We start from the raw sequence: 17085 nt of genomic DNA on the forward strand, positions 1-17085 counted from the left end.
ACTGACATTTTTTTGTTTGTTTTGTAGCAAAGTGGGCTCCGCGGGGACGGGTAACCGTGTGGCACAGTCAGTGCGGAAACACCGTTCACCCTGTCTTTTTAACTTTCTATTCCAGCCGCAGAAAACAACCAAATACCAAGTTAATTTTTTTTCTATTGGTGTATTTTACCGAACACTATACACAAATAGTTTTGAAGCCTTTCGCTTTTGCTCGCAGTCCTCTATACTTCGAGCTCTTTTTTCTAGACGTGTACTTCCGCGTACCGTGTTGTGCCCCCCCCCCTTCCACTGACACACACAGCAACTTTCGAACAGGAAACCCTTTAGACGCTTCGCCCGTCGTTTTTCTCTGCGTTCCAGGGTAAGTACATCCCATAAAACAACTCCAACTAACACTTTAACACGTTTAAATGTTGAGCGGTTCGATTGGTGTGATTAAAATCGAGATAAATTCATTTTTAACCGGACTAATGGTTCGCCCCCCTCGACCCCCCTTCCCCGTGAGGCAGATACAGGAATGCTTTGCTCGCGCGCGGCTGCTCGGCACCTCAGAAACAGCGGATTTGTTTCAAAAGTAACATAAAATGTGGAACTTTTTGCCTTCTGGTTGGCTCATGAGCCTAATATAAAGTTTACTTTGTTTTGAAAAACTTGGAAAATAGCAGCCTCCTTCTCAGGTGAAGTAGCAGACTTATATTTTCTTGCAAATCCACCGAGGATTTAGAGAACCCTATTAGGTATTACACTCTGAAGCACAAATCAGGTTAATATCCTCCGAGGGAGTACTGTTATGTCATGCGTTGTCAGAGGGAACTTTATCGCAGGATACTTTATCTATTTTGGAGTTTTATGTTCTAGACAAGGACACACATCTGTAATTTATCTGACTGTGTCAAAGGCTGGAACTGAAACAAAAATGTTAGGAAAGCCCTGCAGAGTCTGTTGTGTTTACCAGAAAGCAAAAAAGTGGGGCAGCTGAGCTCTGACCCATTCTAGTCAATCTATTTGTGTCTAGTATTAAAAAAGGAAAGTAGAAAGGAAGATCTTTGGCTGAAAATGAGGCTCAACTGATACTATTTAGGATCAAGTTCAAGGAGCCAAGTAGAGTAACACAATGGATAAATTCAAGTATATATTTTTAATATTCTTGGCTTTATTTAATTCCGTCTCCTTGTGATGCACAGAAAAGCTTAACTAATAGGGTTTTGTGAAACTTTAAGGATGACCATCGTCTTGTTTTTCCTACTTTGCTTCTGCAGGACCGTTTTTTTTGTAAAGTCCCATTCCAATGAAAATTGTGTTTTTAATATCGTTTTGTAGAATTTTTCTCATGACAGAGGATGTACATAAAGAAAATTAGGATTACAATAGTATTTCTGAGTATTTCTTTACTCAAATCATTGTGAATTAGGAGCAGATGGAAAAAAAAACCTTGTAGTTTGTGTGCCCTCCTCCTTATCTATGCCATTTATCCATCTATGCCAATGAAAACTAGAGACAGACAGTGTTCGGTATAAAATGTTTGGTTATAATTGAATGTCAATGACGATTTAACCTTTTGAGACAGTGGTGATGAGATTGCTGAGGCTGTTATTAATTCACAGGAAATTATTATTTTAACTTTATCATCAGAGAGATGGTGCCACGCAGATAGGATACTGATGTGGTTGTGGTCAAGTAGCTTAGTAAGCTGCAAAGTTTAGGGTCAAATAATGTTCTTTCGGGCTTCTTTTTTTTTGTTTTTTTTGCATCCGTGTCCTCATCTCAGACGAAGGCATCACCTTCGGGGTTTCCCCCACTAGTCTCCTTGTGCTCTCTTAAAGAAAGTTTTAAATTTAACTTAATGTTTATTTCCATTGTGAGACGTGTGGGTGCTTGCATTGGGTGTTGAAAGTGGGGGTTTTGGAGACCGATGTTTTCCCATCCAGGCGCTGTACACCCTCGAGGCCCAGCGTGAGACAGGCCCTGCCACTTCCTGTTACGCTCTGTTAAATAAAAGGAGCCCTGCACTTGTCGCGTCTTTCTCTCCCTACATTTTTACAAGTGCAGGCTTGTCTGGAACCCAAAGGCTACCTTCTCTTCCTTTTAAAGGAATGTTGGCTATTTAATCAGGGTTACCGTACTGCACTCTCTTTCCCTGGATTTCACTCTATTATTCCAGAAACATAAACCTACCCACCTTCTCTGCAATTGGGGGGGTAAAACAAAAAAAAGTTAAAACTTTGGCTGTGCCACAATGAGGTGTAAAACTTGCCACCGGCCTCAATGAGGGATGGCCAACAGCTTAACTAACAGGCAAAGGCATCCACAGCTGAACAGCCAGGGGGTGTCCGGAGGGCTTAAAGCTGTGTTGTTGGCAAGCTAATAACCTACTGTAGTCAGGGACGGACTTCAAAGCTATCACAGGTATTCTTCTCTGGCTGCAGTTAGCTTGACGAGTAGGCAGCAGATAATGAGAGACAGAGTTGACTGGGCTGCTCTTCTGCTCTTCATGGTTCAGCAATGAAACTTTCTGATTCCTTCTGAATGAGCTCAGAGCTTGATGTGCAGCAAACTTGAAAATAAGTGTGCATGGAGCGCACAGAAAGGTGGATGTGCTTTGTTGCACCTGCAACAAAAGTCTCCCTAATTACAGCCAATTTTTGCAATCCGGTAAGTACGCTTGTGGAGAAGTGCTATGGGGTGTTTGTAAACTCCTGTTCACGTCTGACATGCTAGACAGGTTTCCATAATTTCACTTTGTACGGCCTTTGCATTTTTTTGGTCATTTTTAGTCATTATTACCCAAATTAGCCTTAAACCCTGAAGCTTCAAACTCTTGGAGTCTCTTGATGGAGTAGATTCCGCTTCCGTTAAGTTTTTCTGTTGAAGCTTCTGTTTAAGGAAGTCACATAGAGTTGTGCATGAGAGTAATATGAGCAGACTAAACAATAGTTGGAACACAAAAGCCACACTAACAGATGTGCGCAGGAGATTTAACTACAACACAAGACCTTTTAACTACCCCCTTTGAAGATTTTGTCAAAGGTGATTATGCTTAATGTACAATTTACTTGCTGCTTTAAAAGGTAACTGAATAATACCTTAACAGTTGTTTTTACTAACCCTGAGGTTTTTACACGTTGGCTAGAATAATTTCCGATCTAGATAAAAAAAAGATTAAGGCTGTGCTAGCACACCCACACACCTTAGTACTTTAGTTTTAGGACCAATGTTACGTGGGAAGACCAGCCGTGTTTAAGAGAATAATTGTGCGACTACCAAAGATGTGGTAACAACTGATCTAAAAGTATCACACTTCTAGCACATTTTTTAATAAAATGTACAGATATTGTGGCAGTTTTCAGTACTTGCATTCTTGCAGACTCGGATGGTTTTAATTTGTTGAGTATTTAGGAATTTTTTGATTCAAAAGATTATCTTTAACATAAAATTCAATACTAATCACATGAGTTAACCAAGTTCACCAAGAAACTGTTTATGTATCTTATTGTTTTACAAAAGCTTTTTAAATGGATCTGTTTCACACGAACACATTTTTCATCAATTTTAAAGGTCAGTGCCCCTCAGGATTTGGGCACACACAAAATACAGTGTTCTCCCACTTATTAGCGTTTCATTTTTCACAGTTTCACGTATTCGCAGACGTTTTTTTTTTTTTTTTTCCAGTAACATAACTCCTTCGGTTCATCAAAAAAACGCAGCTCAACTGCTCATTACGCAAATTTCTATTCAGTCAATCACATGGCAGCAACTCAATGCATTTAGGCATGCAGTCATGGTCAAGACAATTTGTTGGAGATCAACCCGAGCATCAGAATGGGGAAGAAAGGTGATTGAAGTGACCTTGAACATGGCATGGTTGTTGGTGCCTAAAGGACTGATCTGAGTATTTCAGAAACTGCTGACCTACTGGGATATTCAACCACAACAATCTCAAGAGTTTACAGAGAATGGTCCAGGACATTATTTTTACAGAGGAAAGAAAAAAGTCCAGTGAGCATCAGTTCTGTGGGCGGAAATGCTGTGTTGATGCCAGAGGTCAGAGGAGAATGACCAGACTGGTTCCAGCTGATAGATAGGCAACAGTAGCTTAAATAACTATTGGTTACAACTGAGGTCTGCAGAAGAGGATGTCTGAATGCACAAAACGTGCAACCTTGAGGTAGATGGGCTACAGCAGCAGAAGACCACACAGGCAAACACACAAACACCACACAGACAAATCTGCAGCAACTGTGTGATGCTGTCATGTCCATATGTACCAAACTCTATGAGGAATGTTTCCAATACCTTGTTGAATCTATGCCACCAAGGATTAAGGCAGTTCTGAAGGCAAACATGGGTTCAACCCAGTAGCAAGGTGTACCTAATAAAGTGGCTGGTGAGTGTTTATTCTTTATAGCAACACAGAGTCCTATTTCACATAGAACTAGGTTGGAAAAATGAATCAATCATACCAATCTCAACTCACAAGATGCCATTCATGAAACCTGTGGATCGTTTTTTCTTTTAAAGCAATTTTCTTTTGGGCAAAATCGTTTTTTTGTTGTAAGAGTTGAATCATTTGTGAGTCAATGTTATGGTTCAAATGTTTCTGTTTGAACTAATATTATTGTAAAAACTTTTTATTAGCCATAAATCCAGATATTTTTTATTTTAATACTCTCAATTAGAGACTGGTTCCTTTATTGATTATTTTTTCAGTACCAGTTCCATATTACATTATTTCAGACATTTTGGTTTTATTTTCTTAATCTTGTTTTTTTTTCACAAGCTTTTTAAAACTAATATACTGAGAAACAATCACAAAAGAAATGTAATGTTAACACAACATGATGCACACATTTTAAATAAAGTTCCAACAGTATTAACTAATCTGGTGTTTGTAAAGTTTGCTGCTGCTAAACATCCCCATTTACTAGCCCATTGTCAACCAACCAAAACTAGTTTCCTTGGGTTTTAAAATGCTGGTTTGAAAAAGAAAGACTCTTTAAATATTGATTGGTATCAGTGAAATTCAGCAAGTGCTTAAAATGATCTGAATTGATACCAATCACTGTTCACAATCATAAAATTATTCAATTTTTATGTTGAATTACATTGAAATTTATAATTTGGTGCATCATAAATTTGCTGACCTTAATTTGCCCCAAATGTTATCTATTAACTTAATAGATTTTCTTATAGTTCTTTAAAGGAATTGTTTAGGTGTCAAGGCATCAGCTCACTCACTCTTTGAACTGCATAGAGTGGCATAAATAATGAGTTCCGAATATCAATATTATCATCGCTCTGCTCTGTTTCTGACTCAGATTAGTTAAATCTCACTGCTTGGCTGCCACATGTGACAAAAATGTTGGTGTGTGTTTGGGCTCTTCAATACACAAATGATGCATCTAGCCCACTTTATGTTGAAGTATAATCCAGAACTGCTGCAGTGTTGTTTCTTGTTACTCACTCTGGAAAAACAAGAAAATGGAAAGAGTTGCATCCATTTATCTGAGTTTTCCAAGTTTTTGTCAGACTGGAAGCTGGCAAGTTGAGGTGAGGCAGAGCGTGTCAGTGGGAAAGGAAAAAAGAGAAAGAGGGTCATTCATTTAGGAGCTGAAGGGGGAAAAAAAGGCTGTTGACTCCTCAGATATTTACTTTTGGGGAGGGAAGGATGGAAAAAGGTGCGCTGTTCAGTGGGGTGAAGAGGGTTTCAGTGGAGTGAGTGGGGAAATATAGGGCTGATTTTGGTAATCAAAAATTTAAGGGCTTTTGTATTTTGGACTTAATTAAAAGAGTCTAATCCTCACTAAACATGATGCTAATTTTCCTAAAATTTGTCCAAAAATAGTTTGTTTTGTCTCTGTGGGATAAACTGCACCACAGACAGTTTCTTTAACCATCTTTTGAGACATTTCCAAGTAACAATGTTTTTTTTAATATTCTTCAAATTATACGCCTTCATACTGTCAAACATTTGGGAAGGGGAAAATTGTCAAACCATAATATAAGAGATTATGTTTCTGTTCCAATAAAAAAATGTATGACTGATCTGCATTCTCCCTGAGTAGAGTACACAGACATGTCTGTAATGTAACACAATGGAAAATTGTGCCTTTCTGCTGGTTAGGTGGAGCCTGTTTGTAAGCATTGTCTATTCACAATTAAACCTTTAAAATAGACCACCGATAAGTGATTACAACAGTAGAACTATTATTTTACTAGTTGATTAATTACTTAATGGTTTCATTGTTTGGCTCATGAGGCACAAAGTAGTGAAGGTTTGTAGTTTTTCAAAGCTGATGTCTAAATAAGCTTCATGGTTTATTTAATTAGGCCGCTTTGTTTTGGTCCAGAGAGCTTGTTTGCCTAAAGCCTTGTATACACTGTGCAAGTCCTCCATCAGATATTGAGACTCTTGTTGTCACCATCCCTGTATAATGATGATGGCCAAGGACAAATACAGTGTTCCCCCGCGAATTCGCGTTTCACTATTTGCAGTTTCACATATTTGCCGATTTCTTTTCGTCACGTGACTCCTCCGGTTTAACAGACAACTTAAGACGCTTATTTGAGACTTTGGCGTACGAGGGAGGTGCTGCGCGGGGATCGGAGATGAAGAGCCCGCCGGCCTGTGGGCCTCCAAGAACTGGTCCCACGAGTACCTGAATCGCTGTAACCAAAGTTTGTGCTCCTTTATGGAGAAATGGCATCTGCTGACTCAGAAGTGGCCGGAAAATATCCTGATACGCCGAGGAAGATAATTGCGGTGAATAATTATCATTCGGATGAATGAAGAATGGATGAAATCGGTGTTGTGCCAAGATGCGTTGCCCCTGCCAGAATTTGTTCCCCGTCTGGACTGGCGTGCCATGCCCGACGCACAAATCACCTGAATGTACCCCATTCTTGGATCTATTAGTTTTGGGGAATTAAAAAAAAAAAACAGTTGTCATGGTGGTATGTTTGCAGAATACTCTTTTAATACAAATTTGCAATGTCTAGCTGGGCTTTTCTAATCTAAATTTTAATCGTCGTCATGAAGCAACACTTATGACAGATAAGGGTGCTCCGATTGATCGGTCGCCGATCATAATCGGCCGATTATAGCTTTGGGATGTTTGATCGGCCGTCTCTATAAAGGCCGATCCAGAAAAGCCGATCAGATGACGCAAAACTCGCGAGACGATTTTTTTACGCGCTGCTAAAAATGGCTTCACCGGTCTGGCAATTCTACGTGGTGTGCGAAAAAGATAATACATTAGCAATCTGGAACGTGTGTACCAAGCAAATCCCACGAGGCGGAAAGCACGCAAAACATTTTAACACCACCAACCTCATCAGACATTTGAAGGTTAGTCACGTAAAGGAATATGAGCAGTTTTCAAAGTTAGCTAGCGCAAAGAGAGAGCGAGACAGTTCAGCAACTCAAGCGCCACTCACTCAGCTGTCAGTAACAGAGACATTTCAAAGAAAGCAACCCTACAGCAGGGACAGTAAGAAGCATAAAGAGATATCAGACAAAATAATGGAATTCATTTGCCTAGATCACCAGCCTCTGTCTGTTGTGGAAGACGAAGGGTTCCAGCGACTCATGTCCTATTTAGATTCACGTTACACTCTGCCAGGGCGTAAATATTTCAATAACCAATGTCTGACTGACTTAAAACAATATTTTGGCTATAGCCTTTTTTGTTGCAGTTTTAAAAGTAGCCTAAAGCTAAATTTAAAGACTCAGATGTTATGTCTTATCTTATTTTATTTATATATTCTCCAGGAAAGTTGTATTAGTTAAGTCCTAAGTTGTTCCTAATAACCAAACACATGCTGCTAAGTTAATTTGTTGGAAATGTTGCTTCCAAATAAATACACAGTTGTCAATTCATGATGCGTTGTCTTCTCTTAATTGTAATACTTAATGTGCATTGTTGTTAAATATTGTTTAAAAAATTATGCTACATGATAAATAGAAGGCTTCAAATAGACCCTGTAATCGGTGATCGGTATCGGTATCGGGTGATACAGCTTCCAGCAATCGGGGATCGGTGATCGGCCCCAAAAATCCTGATCGGAGCACCCCTAATGACAGAGATTTAAATGTGGGAGATAAATCTAATTACAGTAAACACAGATTTGACTTGATCTTAGATTGCTATGAGAACTGGAATGGAATGCTTTCTCTCTGTGTTGTGCACCATTGGCATGAGGTTTGCAGTACCTTGAACTAAGGTGGTTCTTTGTGCAGAGATGGAGACATTCTTGGCCACATTCACCTAAAATATCTTCAAAATTGGAATTTTAGGAATCCTTCATATGCTGTTGTATTTTAGCTAAAGAAAGCTAAAATACACAAACAAATATAAAAAATCTTTTTTATACAAGCGAATAGAATATAAAGAGACTAAAGCGAATTTTTTTTTTTTTTTTTTTTTTCTCAGGGAAATGCTCATGTGAGATTTCTTTGTTAGGTCACTGAAATTACTTCTCCTCTCACACATGGAAGCATTTAGGTCAAACTGCAGGTTCACTCTGAATTGGCGATCTATACCAGTCGATTAGCCTCGTCCTATCAACTGTTTCCATGAGGCCTCTGGGCTCTAAAAGGGGTAAGAGGGGGAGGTTTGGGAGGGAAGTTTGTAGAAGATTAGCTTCCCTTTGCCCTGAAAACTAGTAGATGCAGTGAAGTTTTGATTAGCATTTGTGAATATGAGACAGTGAGGGCAGGCGGATGTTGTATCTTTATACGAGATGTAGGCTTCTAGAAAGTCTTTTGAGATTTTGCTGCATCCGTCTGTTTAGCATCATTATAAATGTCCACCGAAACAACATAAACACAAAGTAATTGATTCTCTGCTGTAGCTCCATCCAAGGAAAACCAAGATAAGGTCATTACAGTAAAGCAGCAGTGTTGCAAAAGTATGCTTCCTTTTGTAGTGCAAATAAAGTACAAGTAAGGCAGAATTCTGTGAAGCGATGAAGAAAAACCCGCCTTGTTCTTTCCTGGTGCTGTTAGCCATAATCTTATTTTAGCCACTACGTAATGGTTGTTAAATTACATAAATGGCTCTTGTCTGCTGGCTATGAATGCAGAGGCTGTCTTTGAGCAAAGGCACTTTGGCCTGCTATATTTTCAGGAAGAGGTGAAGGATATGAACTTATGAAAGGAGATGAAAGTGAGATATTTTAAGAGATGTAACTTACCAACATGGAAAAGGTTGGACAAACCTTTAAGAAAATAGATGTAACAAGGCAAATCCTTGTGTTCTTGCACTTTCAGCACAGAAAATCCCCTCCCTCTTTCACACGCACACATACCCACAAAGATGTGACTTCCTTAAACATGCGCTCAGCTGTTCAGCACTAAGTTGAAATCTCACAGTGCAGTTGTTCCCGTCTTGTTTGCTTACTGTCACAACGGAGACAAGATATTTTGACGACACCCACAGAAACACACATTAGTAACCGGTCAGTACAGTTACATTTGGCTTTATCTTCAAATGCCTCATCTTTGACGATTACAATCTTGATCAAGTCACTGCTTGTCAACTGTTTAAGATGCCTTTTATTGTCTGAGAGCATAATCTATTTGAAAGGAAAGGATGATATAGGAATTAATGTTGCTAGTAGTCTATGGCAGAATAGCAGTTCTCTTTATAGTGAAAATTGAGAAGTTTCTTATTCCTTCATGTTACATACATCACATCTTGAACATCAACACTCCAGTAAATGTCCAGTCATTTATAGAGAATCCATTATCCACTAGCTGTTCAGTCTTTAGCACACACACTATTTTGGGGTTAGACTGCAATCTGCATTTGTAAAGGCATAAATTATTCACATATTCTCCATAGTTAGATGCTTTTGAGTCTGTTTACACAACAAAATGTTAGCTCCGCCATCAGTAGCTGTAGCTGCCTGGTCATGGCTGAATGAATCCTGGGTGTGCGCTCAGTTATGGCTTGCTGACTTTTGGGTGCAGATGTGTGAATTTCAAATGCTGAGATGTGGGTCCAGATGCAGTCACGGTTGTAGATATACAGTGGTGGATAGACTTCTATGAGCTTCTTAAACTAGCACTGAGGAATCAGCTGCACTTTTTTTTAACCATTCTTTCCATCTGTTCTTTCTACCTGGTTGCTTTTTTCCTGTTACACTCTGTTTCTTGTTTGAATCTCCTCTCCCCCCATGTTCTCTCCCTCCACTTCTCTTTAAGCCTGTCTTACATTTTTTTCTTTTTATTGCTTCAAGCAGGTTTACCAACATTAGTAGTAATGCTAGTTTACAAAACTTGTTGAATCAGTTTGCAGAACGTTCAAAATAATCATGTTTCAAACAACATTAATGCTTAAAAGCTTGTTTTTTGTTGAAAAATATACATAAATATAGTCCAAACTTACAATAGCCTTTTGTTTTTGTATTTTTTAAAAGTCTGTATTTAGAGGCAATCAACCACTAATTGGAAAAACACAGAACAGTAAGTTCCAAACACACAGGAGAACAAAAATTTCTCTATTTTATGCTGTTGGTGTACTGACTGCAATGACACAAGCATTAACACTTGGATTCATGCTAATGATATGATCAAAACTGTGACGTGCCTAATTTTTGAAAACTAGCAGGAATACGTTGCTAACTACCTGACTTTACTTCTCTTTAGTTGGAATTGTCTAAAACGTTAGCGTTTCAGGTAGAGAAAACTAAAAGTAGGTAGGGAAAAGATTTTTAGACTGAGAGGAGGTGAATCTTATGTTTTGAATTTCCTCTGTCGGCACATCTTGGTATTAACAACTGCTTTTGAATGCCACCTTTTAATGAAATAAGCCATTCATCCTAGAGGTTTATCATTTTTTACCTGAGTGCACAATAATAAATCAAAATTTACATAAATATACACAAATACAATGTTTGTGTATAACTATGTAAAATCAAAAAGTTCACAATACCATTGTCCTTTTTGTCTCGCAAATTCAAGTCCATAAGGCTTTGTATTTTTTAACCTTTTCTTTGCACTCTTGCACATGAACTTCTGGATTAGTTTGTCACTTATATCAGACTGTATGCTTACTTCCTGTTCTGGTTTCCATGAAACCTTAACTCAAGTGGCAACAGGTGGTTTGTTTGGTCTGGTATCAACTGTCGTGTTTCTACAAAAGCACTTGAATGTTCAGTTTCTTTCATGTTTTTTTTTTCACTCTTTGTCTTGCATTTTCTTGCTCTTTTCTCATCTGATAAGTAATGCAGGAAATGGTTCTGATAGCTTCCTGAGGAAATTACACCCACTTCCTGTCTATACACCTCCTTACTTGCCAGTGCTGCCCCCAATGGCCTTTATTTGTTTGTTTTTAATTTTGTGTCTATGTTAAAGCACATCAGAATCAGCAGTGGAGCTGCAAGGAACCCCCGGCTACTGTTAGAGACTTTGTTCTGATGACAGAACATGATAAGTACGGCAAGCAGCAGCAGCCAGTTGGTAGACTATTTTTGGATGTTGCCCTCAGTACTTTACTGTATTGTAGAGGACAAGACACTCATTCCAATAAAGTCTAGGAATACCTTCAAATTGTGGTTAAAGATACTGAGTGTTCATAAATTGGTTGATTTGAATTGTTTGATTTTTTTAAATATATTAATGATAAGCAGCAAGAATAACTTCCCATGCATTTTCTTGTATTAACTTTTTTTTTTACTTCAGCTTGTGTTGCTAACAGGACAGATTTTAGTCAAATTTCACCAGAGAATAAACGATACCAGTATTGTCAATGTCAACAATTGCTGACACTCCCCTAGGATATGTCCTGTTATCCCTTGAGCTGAAAAGCAGGTTTGTACGCAAACTGTCAAAGAAGACTAGTTTTGTAATATCAAACATACAAAGCATACTGTCAGCCAGATGGTATGAGGAACTTCCGCTTACTATCAATTGAAAAGCCAACGGATTCATTAAATTGAGTTTTATGACAGAGCTAGAACTGACTAGCAAAAGGTCGCAAAACACTCCTTCCCCTTTTCCCACCCCACACTTGTAGCGTTAACTTCAAAAACACAAAATCCACAATTTAACAACGTAAGTAACACACATATTAAAGGAAGGGAAAAACACCGTTTTATAAAAAAAATAATGGCCATATTTTACTGACCACAACATGCACTTAAAATCATCTACACGTATTTTCCGGACTATAAGTCGCTCCGGAGTATAAGTCGCACCAGCCCAAAAATGCATTATAAAGTAGAAAAAAACACAGATAAGTCGCACTGGACTATAAGTCGCATTTTGACTGGAAATTTATTTGACAAAATCTGAAACCAATAACTAATAACCTGCACAACCTCATATGACACAATCATAACAGACTGTTTATCTCATAATTTCACAGTAATTCTTTGTCATAGTTATTTATTTATTCCTTTCATGAAGCATCATTGGCCAACTAATACTCTGTTTTCATCCTGTATTTGTAGAAACAGTTGTCATTTTTATTGCATTTCTGAATCTATGAAATCATTGGAAAATAGAATATTATGTTGTTAGCCTTCAAGATCTTACTGTAAAAAAAGTTTGCTGATTCTCTGAGTCACTTAACATACTCTTAACACTTAACATACCTTGATACATCAAATTTAGCCAGGAACATCATCTCTGTTCCTCACAAATGAACATAACAGGAGGGTTAACAATGTATTTATTTCAATTTATTTCTAATGTAAGTCGCTGCGGAGTATAAGTCGCACCCCTTGCCAAACTATGAAAAAAGGGCGACTTATAGTCCGGAAAATACGGTAATTCCTTCAAAAAATGATGGTGTTCCACATAACCTGGTGTGCCTTTAATGTGAATATTGGTTGTGCTTACTGATAATGAACAGATTTTTTGCTGTACACAGCAAAAAAGTAAATTATGAGGCCGTGCCACTTTCAAGTATTAGCTGTGCACAATAGTGGTATCGTGTTGCTCACAAGATATGTTATTGCTGTTGTCATAGTAAATAAAATAAAGAGTGAGTAAAAGGATACATGTTTTTATTCTTTTTAATCAAGCAATATCGTTTTTTGCAACCCCACATGTATTACTGAAGAAATTAAGTTATAAAAGTTAAAAGAAGGTAAAAAATCAGGCTAAAATGTTTCCCCAGGCTTTAAGTCCTGCCAGATACTTTACAAAGTTATAAAAAAATAACATACACAATCATGTCTGATTGCAGCTGGGTGTGGTAACTAAGGTTTTCTGTTGCTACTGATAATACATGAAGTAGCAGTGTATGCCTTGGGCAGTTCTGTTTTTTGTTTCTTCAATGGTTATTTGATGCTCTGCAAAAGGAAAAACACTGTTTTTAAACCATTTATTCCCATAGGATGACAAAGGTCATGCATTGAGGACAAACCATGCTTACCTGAAATGATTGCCCCATCACGTTAGGCCTTGCTGAGAATTTGTGTAAACCAAATTATGAAATCTTGATGAAGAATATTAGTCATCTAGGTGACGTCTTGAAGTTGAGTCACGGGATTTGGACTTAGTGTCTTCAGTTCTTGAAATGTTTCACCACCCAAGTAGTTTCATCAGTTGATTTATGCTGCATTAATCTGGTTTATTTATTGAAAGCAATCCACCCCTTTTTTTTTTCTTCATTGTTCACATTTCAAGCAGGTGTCTAATACGTGTTTGCGTATGTACTGTTCAGGACATTTGGCTGGTCAGCTGTGTAGTGGAATGCAAAAGACCAGTTGTCATTAGGTCTTAGAAAGGCTGCTCTCGGACATACATGCACAGTCTTAACTCTTACACACAAAAGACACGCACGCTTGATGGCTATGGTTAGATTGATACCACCTGACACTTAGCTAGGACTGGAATGTGATGGGAGGGAATAGTAGCGGGCAACTGCTGACTCTCAGGAGTACCACAGATTATCTATGTACTTCCGAGACTTTGTTAAAATTCTTTGGCCTTTTCCTCCACCATGGCTCCACGAACTTGAAAATGCGCTAACAATGAGAGGGTTGTACTAGCTCTCGTGCATTAGAGGTAAGGAAAAAAAGGGCAGCTTGGTGTTCAAACTTAGCCTCCATCTGTTCCCTGTGCCATATGCTGAAGTTCTCCACTTGGCTCTCACTCTTCCACCATTCCTGCTGCAATCCCGTCTGCTCCCTAAATCTAAATTGGAACTGACCGTTGCTTCTTCCTGAGGAACTTCAATTGCCCCCCCCCCCCCCCCCCCCTTCCTTTTCCAACTTGTTACTTGTTTCTCAGTTACTCGGTAATCAAGCAAGACATTACAACTGTAAAGAATAGCATCCCCTGTGAAACTGTCCTGGGCGTCACCTGCCTTTGGCCAACAATAGTTGGGCAGGTCGTGGCCTTTGACCACGCGTAGGACTAAATGGCTTTAAAGGATGAATGAATAAATACTTTTTGGATTTGCAATATCGTTTGCTGTAATATTAATTATGTTTATCTAGTTGGCAATCAAAACTTGATATATTGTTATAACATATTGTCTTTGAATTGTATTCATTGTGAAATGTATCTAATGGAGTAAATGATCAAACGGCTGAATTTCTTTTCCAACATTAATGATGTATCTTTTAGTTGGAAATTGTCGACGTGGGGTGTTTAATGACTGTTGTATTTTACACAAATACAGCAAAACGTGTATTTTTACAAAAACAAGCAGGCTTTAAGTGTCAGTTTTGTAAGTTTTAAGATTTTTTCCCCGCTATACACTTGCTAAAATGTTTGTTTTGGCTCTCTTGTGCTGCCAACAAAAGTCTTTAATCTGTCCATCGGCCCATACCATGCCTGGATCCTTGCAGCATTCATTGCATATGGTAGCTGTTCTTTTTACATGGATAAAACAAGCTTACAATTTGGTAATGTGTTGGTGACCGTTAGTGTGTAAGAAAAGGAGTCGTCGTGTGTGTGTGTGGTTATGTTTGTTTATGGCTGCAGATGTGCACTCATGGCCCTCGTAGTCTCTGTTTAGCTAACCTCCTCCCACGCATGCTGCTTCAGTGTTGGTAGTTCTTTTTTTTTTTTTTTTTGCTTTCAAACCATCAGCCTACTGAAAACGACCATGAATGAACACATTCTTTCTCTATGTCTCTCAATCTTCTAGTGTCACTCTATCTGCCATCCTATGGAAGCGATTCTGTAGCAAAATTAAAAATAAAAGTCAATACCAGAAAAGCTTTTTCATTTTCAAAATGAAGCTGCATTTTGTAACTCAAAATTAAAATGAAAAAGCAATCCGCCAAAATGCTTTTTAATAATCTATTAAAAAACTGCTTATTCTGTGTCATAATTAAAACGAAAATGCAAAGAGGGGATTGCATTTTCACATCCACCCTGCGCTTAGTGTCGCACAATTCAATTGGATTTAGCATTTCCAGAGGGGAGGCGGGGCGATGACGTCAGTGCTGTCTCCGTGTGTCCGGCTGCAAAGAGACACATGCTAGGAGCAGTGCGGCCAGGCTTGTAGCTTTGTTTTAGCGGCAGAGGAGAGGGCTTTGTGAAGATCGTGCACTCCTGATGATTGAATGGAAAATACTAAGGGGTTTTAACTACCGTAAATTCCGGACTACAAAGCGCACCCATTTACAAGCCGCACCCACCCATTGTCACGTATTTAATTACTTGTAAATATATACAAGCCGCGTCAGAGTACAAGCCGCATGAAGTAAGCAACATGGTGAACCTGAGAAGTCACGTCCTGACTCCCAGAGTAAGTGTGATGCATTAGCACACTGTGGGAGGAGTCAGCCTTGCCTCTGGCTCATGCATGTGACTATACCCACATCTGCCAAACAGCATGGACCTCTATTCTGTTCACAAGTTCCTCAGTTATGGTTTTTTTATTTATTTCTTTTTTTTTAATTTTTTTTTTACTTATTGACAATCTAGGTATCATACATAAAATTACAAACAGCAACCATATAATCAACATTACATCCGTCAGTTATGATGAGGAAATTTACATCCGCGATTCCCCATTTCCCATGAGCCTTAGGGGCTAAAGGCGGGGCCAACGCCGGGCTCGCCACACTGTCGTACGTGTTTAAGAATGAGCAAGTGTCAGCATTGCATGGAGGGGTGAACGGGAAAAGCTCTCCTTCCGCTTGTGTCGCAGCAGCGTTATGGGAGTAACAGGGCTGGTTAAAAAAACACACCGGTAAAATAAAGCAGCGGCGACTGAAAAGCGCGCCTCAGCGCGATACCAGCGCCTCAGCACGGCGCGTGCATCAGAAGTTTCCCTTCACAACAAACACTGTTGCTCCGCGGACGCCTCTGCGCTCCGCGCTCGCCTCGCGCGCTCCCCTTCCTATCTTCTCCGACACCTCAGGCCAGGGCGGCTCCAGGGAGGAGCATATAGTGTCTGTGCAGAGCAATCGGACTTAATACTGTACGTTTTGTGGATGAGGGGCGGATGCGTTGTTACGTGTGGGAGCCATCAGACTGCCATCGGCCCCGCAGCTCTATGTGAACGAGCAGCAGGACATGTCTCCAGCTCACACGGAGGCTGTGAGCTTTTCAATGCAAAATTCCGCTCAGTCCTTAGAAACCGTTAAAACGATCACGTCGATTTGTGTTTCCAGTCGTGTCCCGACAAAATAAAGGCTGATGTTATTTCCACATATTTACGTGCAGCCAGCCGAGTCACTATGACTTAGAGGTAAATTTACTCCTGAGCATGCGCTGTTCTCTCCGTCACGCAGCTGACCGGCTTTTCCAAACCCGTTGGTGATGGTGGATTTTTTCACGCTGCTTTTAAGGATTGCTTTTAACTTGAAAGTTTCATCATATTGTAGCGGCGATCACGTGCATGTTGGGTCTAATGGCACCAAAGGATTCTGGGATGCAGCCGGGCATGCGTGTTTCGTTCTGTTGAACCATGACTGAAGTGTCTAAGACCTGAAGTGAAGTCCATGCTGTTTGGCTGTTTAGTGTGATGAAAAACAAGTGGCTTGTGCTCGGTGTTAGATAAAAATTCAAACCATTCACTGAGTCCGAAAGTACGTACATGGCGGCCGCCAATTAAATCCATAAATTAGCCGCGTCACTGAATAAGGCGCAGGGCTGTAAGCGCAGGAAAAAAG

At 39.4% G+C, this 17085-nt stretch overlaps 1 protein-coding gene across 11 annotated transcripts in view; it reads left to right on the top strand.

Annotated features, from left to right (window-relative positions):
• arhgef1 (Rho guanine nucleotide exchange factor (GEF) 1) overlaps positions 1-17085 on the top strand; it is a 43999-nt gene continuing 26914 nt past the window's right edge. For 8 of the 11 annotated variants that reach the window (XM_011485514.4, XM_011485517.4, XM_078933585.1 and 5 more), the window contains exon 1: positions 1-361. The gene's annotated coding sequence lies outside the window, so the exon portion shown is untranslated. Of the gene's footprint in view, positions 362-511; positions 678-17085 lie in introns of those variants that run through there. The other 3 variants (XM_078933583.1, XM_078933587.1, XM_078933590.1) reach the window with 1 other exon arrangement.

The sequence above is a fragment of the Oryzias latipes genome, chromosome 16 (assembly GCF_053564925.1).
Source record: "Oryzias latipes strain Hd-rR chromosome 16, Olatipes_Hd-rR_3.1".
NCBI classification, from domain to species: Eukaryota; Metazoa; Chordata; class Actinopteri; order Beloniformes; family Adrianichthyidae; genus Oryzias; species Oryzias latipes.